The sequence below is a fragment of the Haliotis rubra genome, unplaced genomic scaffold (assembly GCF_003918875.1).
Source record: "Haliotis rubra isolate DU_JTF1 unplaced genomic scaffold, ASM391887v1 Scf83, whole genome shotgun sequence".
Lineage (NCBI taxonomy): Eukaryota > Metazoa > Mollusca > Gastropoda > Lepetellida > Haliotidae > Haliotis > Haliotis rubra.
This window is the reverse complement of record NW_025767557.1, coordinates 1,707,152-1,716,136: the sequence shown is the minus strand read 5'-3', so window position 1 is coordinate 1,716,136 and position 8,985 is coordinate 1,707,152. Positions and strand designations below refer to the sequence as shown.

Below are 8,985 nucleotides of genomic sequence, written 5' to 3'. Positions count from 1 at the left end.
TCTTAATGTCAAACACGATCTCTTCTCATCAGACACGCCTTGGTTGAGTGAGCAAGCACCATTGTTTGGGAGATGTGGAGGCCTGCCAAACTGACATGTAAGCAGACGGGTTGTTCATCTTTCACATTCACTGACACAGGTCACAAGGATGTCTTTTGTGTCAACTCAGATCTGCGTTAGACATGAAAGAAGTAACCTTACAGGAAACTAATCTGTCCAAGGGGTTTCTATGGCCATCGGCATCACCTCCATTCTTCAAAGAAAATGGAAAATGGTTTGAAAAACCTACATGGTGATGCTTAGCTTTGAATATTTGCCTGGTGGCATTTGTAAAAATATGAAAAAGAACAAGAGATTTTGTCACGTGGCAGACGTAGTGAAATATTTGACTAAAATTACTATAATTTATCCATAGCTTTGGTTGTTAAAAAATATGAATATCTCGTGATGGCCAGATGTGAGATTTGGGTTTTGGTGATTTACGTAAATTGTGAAAGTTGCAAACTGTACCAGGAGACCAGGAAATGCTTAAACATTTTTGTGAATACCTAGTCTCATCACTAGTTCTCAATGATCTATTTATTTTGTTACCATGACTGTGTTGGTTTTGTGCCAATCAACACTTGTTTCAGCAAATAATCGAGACCAACTATTCTTTTGTATTCATAAATAAGCATTTACTGTTTAACGACAAGTCATATGCTCTAAACAGTCTCTAATTTTGCAAGGTAACTTATCCTAAACAGATTTCTGTGTCTATATTTGTTTTTGGATTGCAGATAGTACATGTGGCCAGAGAGGACTCCAGGTCACATCACACACAAGACCCGTGAAGATCCGGGCTAGAATAGGTCTTCAGCAACCCATGCTTGCCACAAAAGGCGACTATGCTTGTCGTAAGAGGCGACTACCGGGATCGGGTGGTCAGGCTCCCTGACTTGGTTGACACATGTCATCATTCCCAAATGCACAGATCGATGCTCATGCTTTTGATCACTGGATTGTCAGGTCAAGACTCAATTATTTACAGACCGCTGCAAATAGCTGGATTATTGCTGAGTGTGGCGTAAAACTCAACTCACTCACTCACTCACAGCACACAAATGATGTTAAAACATGGTACTTGTTGTTACCCTGGCTGGTGCTTGGCATTAAGGAGATAGAAAAGTTACAAGTCTGCTCTGAGACAGTATGCTGTGGCTGAGTGGGGTTTCCATATTAAACAGTGGCATGTGCGTTATTAAACCAACATAAGTCGACACAAGAACAGCAGACACACACAGACATATGGATGCAAGTCGCTATAGAAATGCAATAATCTTGAACACAATGTTAAATCCTTATTGAGCTATCCTATGTTTGTATTCAAATGACAGGCTTGAAATGACTCCTGAGCACTTGGGACGAAACAAAATGGCAGAATAGTCATGAGCAGAGTGTTGTGTATGTTCCAGCAGATTGGCTGAGGTGGATGAAAAATGTATCTCCATGGATGATATGTTTATGCTCGGTATGCTCCGCCCTAACTCTCTCTGAATCTGTTAACACCAACAGAATTATCATGTCGCAAAGAAAATCCGCCCACTAATTGAATGCCGACAACGTTATGCTCCATACTTGAAGCATAAGCACTGAGACTCCGTAGGTACGCTTTATTAGAATGGGATTCTACAAGCTTAACCAGAATTGCGTTAGTCAGAAAACTGATTGCCATCGATATTAAATCGGGAATAAACGATGCTTCCCTTGAAGAATGACAAGTGACCAGAACAGTTATCAATCCTGCCTGGTCTTCATGTTGCTTCTTGTAGTATCTGAATTATTATTACTTATTGGAAAATGATGGAGAGATTTGCCCACAAAAAAGTGACGTCTGCTTGAGGAATTTGTCACTGACAGCAGCATTGGGTACATTACAAACTCGGGACCAACTGTCAAAATGATGAGGACATATTTCATTATGGCTAAAATAAGACCAGCAGTCATCTCAAGAAATTTGATGATATGATTTATGGGAATATTCATGGAATTTTTAGCCTTTTGATTATTTCCCTTGCTGATATAATTTCAGCTGTGATGGAGGGTACAAAACTGTAACATGATTTTATTTCAGGAGGAAGTGCTGAGTTATTCCTGTATGAAGTTGGATTGAGCTGGCTCGTGTCACATGACGACATGCAAACTCTGAGTTCATGCTTTGGTTGGTGTCTACGTGGATCATTTGGTGAATGTTGCGTTTTGAAAAATTTGCTACAGTGACCGTTCGTGCTTGGATTCTTTGAAAATGAAAACAAGGATGTAACAAATCCATCGTCGATGTTTTTAAGATTGTTTTAATTGTGTTTGGACAGGGCCTGCCCTTTTGGAATATAAATGAATCAACAATTATTATTCGGGAATGAGTCAGAAAACCAACTCAATCACACAGGTCGGATTTTATTTCCCTGCCAAAAATAATGTAGTGCTCTGTGACATCATCGCATAATGATGGTTTTGTAATTATGACAGAATCAAAAGGCACACGAACCTCCAAGACCAGATCATTATCAGTCTGCTGCCATATTATTGACGAGGTACTCTTAAAAACTTTCCCTTGCCCAATTTGTGCAATTTCTAGCAAACATGGTCCCTAATCACAGCTGCTTCGATTCATTTTAATCTTACGTAGGTACAACCTTCCCTACTATAATTAATTAAATGCAAGTAAATATTTCAGTCTATTAATGAAATGAACCATGAACAAGCAACAAGTTTTAATATGCCAAATTGATCATGCCATGTTTTTTTGCGATAATAACATTTTGCACTAAATTACATCATGTAGCATATGTTGCCAGTGCTTGATGTCCTGCGGGGAAATTGAAGCTTCTGTCGCAAAATTGATGTTTGACATGAAAGCAGTAGTTTGTTATTATTTTAATGATTAGGAACATTTTCTAATTAGCAAAGAACAAAGCCTTTTGGAGGGTTGTCAGTATCCTTGAAATAAAATAGCGATAATGTTTGTAGCGTCGGTCATCAAAGATTAATGTTAATCTAACCTGTTTGTTGTTTTGGTGTTTGACTGAATGTGCTGTTCATACATGGTTGTGGCCCAAACCTACAGTTGCAATGGTGGTATGTGCGTTAGGATTCATAGTTTTCAAATAAATAGTGCAGAAATGAGTTTTGACATCTTGATTAAGAGTTTTCATAAAGTAGCCGATGCTTGTGTTTCAGGGTTGAAACACACCTTCTAATGAGCATCATCAGTTATCATTCACAGTGACATTAAATTACACAAATATGTTTTTTTAAACAAAATAGACATTTTTATAGGCCATAATAGTAATTGGAATTAAATGTAGTGTAAATCCTATGCTGCTAAAGCTTCACGAGTTTGCATGAGTGAACAAAGTTGTCAAGTTTTTAAGGGATGTGTTTTTCCATTCCTTGGCTGTCTTGGCAGAGTAGGTTTGTTGATAGCTTAGAGACTTAATACAAATGAGCTGTCATCATCTAGGTCCAGGCCCGTGGTGTGTTTCAACTCAAACTGGTCAGTGACTGTACAAGCAGCCAATTTGAAGGCCGAAATTGATTGAAATTTTCTTTCTGAATTGTTCTCGAGTATCTTACTCGCTGCAATCATGACACCATATTGTAGTGCACTGACTTCAATGTCTGTCGTTCATGGAAGGCTGGAGTTTATACTTGGTCGTTGTGCCACTTTGGACTTATTTGAAAGGGAAATGAATTCATGACGAGCTTTAGGGAGTCATACAATGTATGTTAGACTAATGCTTAGTCTCTGAATATAAAGAATGTCTATTTACTTTTGTTTTTGCTTCTGGTTTTCATGAGACCACCTCCGTGGTGTATTGCTTAGAGAACCCGCCAGAGAGCGGAAGGTCGCGGGTTCGATCACCGGTCGCGTCATACCAAAAGACGTTAAAATATGGTATATTCTCAAGAACGACCTAAAACCCAATTCCACCTCACTTCTGGTGTTCATGAACACTTGGTGTCATAGCAGATCCATCCATAACATTTTCACCACTGAATTGGAGTTTGAGGGAGATAATTTAGACTGCATTTTCATTGGTGTCAACTTTCGAAATTTGTTGACCCATAGCCGTTATTATTTTTGTTTTCACATTGCTTAACATTTGGCATGTTGAAAATTAGGTCATCATTTATATGTATGGAACCCCATTCTTACTCAATGAATCAAGAAACAAGCAACAATAATACCAAAACATATATGAGAAGACTGCAGATAAGAGATATAAGAGCTAGAAGACTGGAGATAAGAGCTAGAAGACTAGTGACAAGGCTAGAAGACTAGAGAGGAGTCTAGAAGACTGTTTCAGAAGACACAGCCTTGAGCTAACAGTTAATCTCTAAAAAGAACTGTGATGGTCCGGGTTAGAATGAACCTTCAGCAACCCATGCTTGTCGTAAGAGGCGAGAGGACTGACTAACGCTTTAAGCAATATTCCAGCAATATCGTGTAGTCAGGCTCGCTGGCTTGGTTGACACATGTAATCGGTTCCCAATTGTGCAGATCGATGCTATGCTTTTGATCACTGGATTGTCTGGTCCAGACTCGATTATTTACAGACCGCCGCCATATAGTTGGAATATTGCTGAGTGCAGCGTAAAACTAAACTCACTCACTCACTAATCTCTGAAAATGATTAATTTTGATAGACAACCCCATTTAAGATGGGGGTTGCTGAGTCTGTGCTTCAAAATGTACTTCATTTAGGGATATATGATAACAGTAAGAGCTGGGCTGAAGGGAATATGACGCGGTTCAGGGACTGGGGGACATGTTACTGGCAACACTGGCTCGGCTATTTCCCGTACGCATGTTTGTTTAGAAGTAGATGAGCCATATATATTGCAAATAATGTCTTTATGTATTTGTAACCATCCCCACATGCATGCAAATATGAAATACGATATGTTACGTCATTGAGAAACATTTGTCCAATCACACACTCTTCTGTCAGCACTTTGTCTTTCCGAAAATACAAACTATATTGTATTTGCGCCAAGATAATTCCTTGCGTGTGTTTCTAATGCCAGGATGGGGGAATGGAGTCTTGAGACACGGTGTCTCCTTTGTTTTGAAATCATATCCAATGCAATGCATAAATGCAGCAGTTTAAAAACATGGTCATTCACTGGAGGCTGGTATAAATGTCTTTACAACTTTACACTGTGAGTTTATTTCTTTGTAGATATTGTTCATCTGATGCTGTCCAAAAATGTCATTACTTCTGAAAACAACACACGAAAAAGTTACATAATTATGCTTTTGACTTTTTCTCTCACGTAATCAAATCAAAATGTCAAAAATTGTAAGGATCATAGAAGTATAGTTCTGTAAAAGTTGTGCCAGTTGAAACAAAGATTTCTGTGTTTTCAAAGCACAGTCTTTCACTCTTTGATTTCAATTTCCCCAAACAAAAACTCAAAGCTTTGACTGGGCAGCTGCCATCTTCTCTCTCTCAACACCGAAAACAAAAAGCATTACTACAATGGCTTACACTTTAATTACATCATAAATTCTTAAAACTACAAGATGCTTTTAAACCAACATCACCACGATTCGACTTATGGGGTATACGACAAACAGTCGTTGCAGGCGATTGGAATAACTGGACGCCATTGTGTCAGCTGGAAAGAAGCCTCACTTTGATCTTGCAATGCATGAAGCCCACATCAAAGTTACGTAAGACATGAATTGACGTAGGGTTCTAAAAATGGCATTCGGCAGTGGATTTGGTCATGTTAAACAAGTTTTGATACTCAGCCCGGAAGAACAAGCTGTGTGAATGTCTAGCTTAAAATCTCCCCATTTCCTGGTATTGTAGCACTCCGAAATGATTCCACATAGATCAAAGACCTTGGACAAAAGCTGCGTTCTACATTGTGTTTAAGTTGGCTGTAGATTTTGTGGAGCTATCATGATTGTGGTTGGTGTGTTGCAGTTGGAAGTTGTCTTGTGTGGGTGTGCAGTGGTGGAACTGACACCAGGCATGTGAAGAGGTTGGGATATTGTTTTGATGCAGTGTTGTATTTGTCAGGGTGAGATGAAAGAGTTGAACATTGTGTTCGATATTATTGCAGTTATGTAGGGTCGGCTGTGTGTGTTTGTGCCTGCGCGAGGGCATGCGTCTGGGTTGGTGCATCTAAATGTTACAGATAGAACAAACTTGAGAAGTGGATGACCAGTGTGTGTGTGTGTGTGTGTGTCTGTCTGTATGTGCATCCAATGTGTGTGTGTCTGTGTGTGCATGTGTCTGTGTATGTATGTCTGGTTCATGCATGTGTGTTTGTCTGCATGTGCATCCAATATGTGTGCATGAGGGCACTTGGTCTAGCTGGTGCTGATGCCAGTTTTCTATTTCAAATCTGCTGATACAGTGTAGAATCAATGTCCAACCCAAACACATTATACTGCCTAAAAGACCATCAGTCCCAGTTGTCTCCCCTCAATGTCCCAGGGCAACAACAAGTACCATCTTTTAACATCTTGTGCTTTGACGCTGCAGGGGAGTGAACCACCCAACTTTTATCTCCAGGCAGACGCGCAAACCTTCCATTCTCCAAAGAGAGACTGTATCAACTAAACCTAGGAGAGGATATATATTCTGTAGGGATGGTTGTCCGAACAGATCAGTTTAAACAGCAAATGTTGCTCACAGCTTTTAATTTTTAATGAACAAAAGGAGGAAAAGATGGTCTGTCTGTTCATAAATAGTCACAGGCAGTTATCAATCTCAACTAAACTCCTGCCTAAAGTCTAGGCATATTGTAATTCGTACATGCTCATTCCTCAAGGCAAAGGTTAAACACAGAGTCTATTGATCCAAGACTTCTGCTTCCATCAGTCTGAAACAATTTTTGTTCAGGGATTATGGAGAACCGCTAATTCCATGATGGACAGTACATGAAACGTGATCGTGTGTGTCTTCTGGTGGTACTGTAATGAATCCGTGCACCTTCTATTGTGAAGTGATCAAACATGGAACTGACTCTGCCACACTCCAACAGTGTAAGCAGCACTGAGTGATGTAGATACAGGCCACAAGGCTGTCAGAACTCTCTAATGAGTAAACTTAGCTTGTAACGACCAATTTGAGATCAGATTCATCATACAAGTAAAATCTATATGACTCTCTTCGCCTTTCATTGCAACATTGAAAAGTCATGTTCTCGATCAGCGTTTCACTGATATGGGTAAACTGAGAGAGAATGATTTTGTTCCACGAATTAGGGAAAGTCATCAGTCGTACAATGTTGTGCTGTCCTTTCGGCTCCGACTGTATTATTCCTGAGGCATAATCCAATTCTGTCATAATACGAGAGACTCCAATCAATTCAACAGTCATATTTCACGTCTTGTGATTAGTCTCGTTACGGAGGACATTGATTGTCCAGAAAGCATACGCTATACACATTTTCAGACATCAAACGAACCGTAAGCTGTTTTTATGCTACAACTTGAGTGAAAAGCATTATTTTTGAATGTTGAAAGAGACGTTAGGAATCATAAACCTTTGTGTGATAAATACCCATGAACATCGTTTGGAGGCCAGTTGGAAGTCATCTTTAACAATATTGTACATATGTAATAAAAATGAAAAAATTCATTTCAGAATCACAGCAATCTGCAAGCAATATTGTATCATAACAATGTGCTGAAAATAGACCTGGTTGTCTGATAATGACTACAGTAAACTATAAATACTAAAAGATCCTGTAATTTTAGTGTTATAACTGTTGTTCGTTAAAAGCATTTCGTGTAAAATGTACAGCCATTGGACAGGACCCTGCAAACATGTTTTTATGAATAACCATCAAACAGAAATATCGGGTGTTTGCGGGAGAAACTTATCTTGCCCCATCGTTGACATTTAAATGAGAAATGCACGTACTTGACTTGCCTTTTTCAAGGAGTCCGTACTTGAGTGGAAGTGTTACAGTATAGGTTATATCGATCGTGTTTCAGTATCAGATGAACTTCAGAGGACAACATAACTGATTGTATGTCTTTCTTTCAACATGATTGATGAACTTGTGATAAAAAAATACATCGGGATTCTTATTCCACATCCTATCACGCTGCATGTTCATGTGTACCCCATGAAGATCTAGGCTAGAACTGATCTTCAGCCACCCACGCTTGTCTCCCCCATGAAGATCTAGGCTAGAACTGATCTTCAGCCACTCATGCTCATCTCCCCCATGAAGATCTAGGCTAGAACTGATCTTCAGCCACCCACGCTTGTCTCCCCCATGAAGATCTAGGCTAGAACTGATCTTCAGCCACTCATGCTCATCTCCCCCATGAAGATCTAGGCAAGAACTGATCTTCAGCCACTCATGCTCATCTCCCCCATGAAGATCTAGGCTAGAACTGATCTTCAGCCACCCACGCTTGTCTCCCCATGAAGATCTAGGCTAGAACTGATCTTCAGCCACCCACGCTTGTCTCCCCATGAAGATCTAGGCTAGAACTGATCTTCAGCCACCCACGCTTGTCTCCCCATGAAGATCTAGGCTAGAACTGATCTTCAGCCACTCATGCTCATCTCCCCTGTGAAGATCTAGGCTAAAACCGATCTTCAACCCCCCATGCTTTTCTCAGCCATGAAGATTTAGGCTAGAACTGATATTCAGCCACCCATGTTTGTCTTCCAGATTTTGGTTAGAATTGGTCTTCTGCCACCCGTATTTGTCTCCCCTATGAAGATTTGGGTTAGAATTGGTCTTCTGCCACCCGTATTTGTCTCCCCTATGAAGATTTGGGTTAGAATTGGTCTTCTGCCACCGTATTTGTCTCCCTATGAAGATTTGGGTTAGAATTGGTCTTCTGCCACCCGTATTTGTCTCCCCTATGAAGATTTGGGTTAGAATTGGTCTTCTGCCACCCGTATTTGTCTCCCCTATGAAGATTTGGGTTAGAATTGGTCTTCTGCCACCCGTATTTGT

General features: G+C 40.0%; 2 protein-coding genes across 2 annotated transcripts in view; one reads left to right on the top strand and one right to left on the bottom strand.

The window, feature by feature from the left end:
- Positions 1-8,985, top strand: part of LOC124262247 (cysteine--tRNA ligase, cytoplasmic-like) — a 299,881-nt gene that overhangs the window by 165,589 nt on the left and 125,307 nt on the right. The window lies entirely within an intron of this gene.
- Positions 1-8,985, bottom strand: part of LOC124262248 — a 156,559-nt gene that overhangs the window by 119,545 nt on the left and 28,029 nt on the right.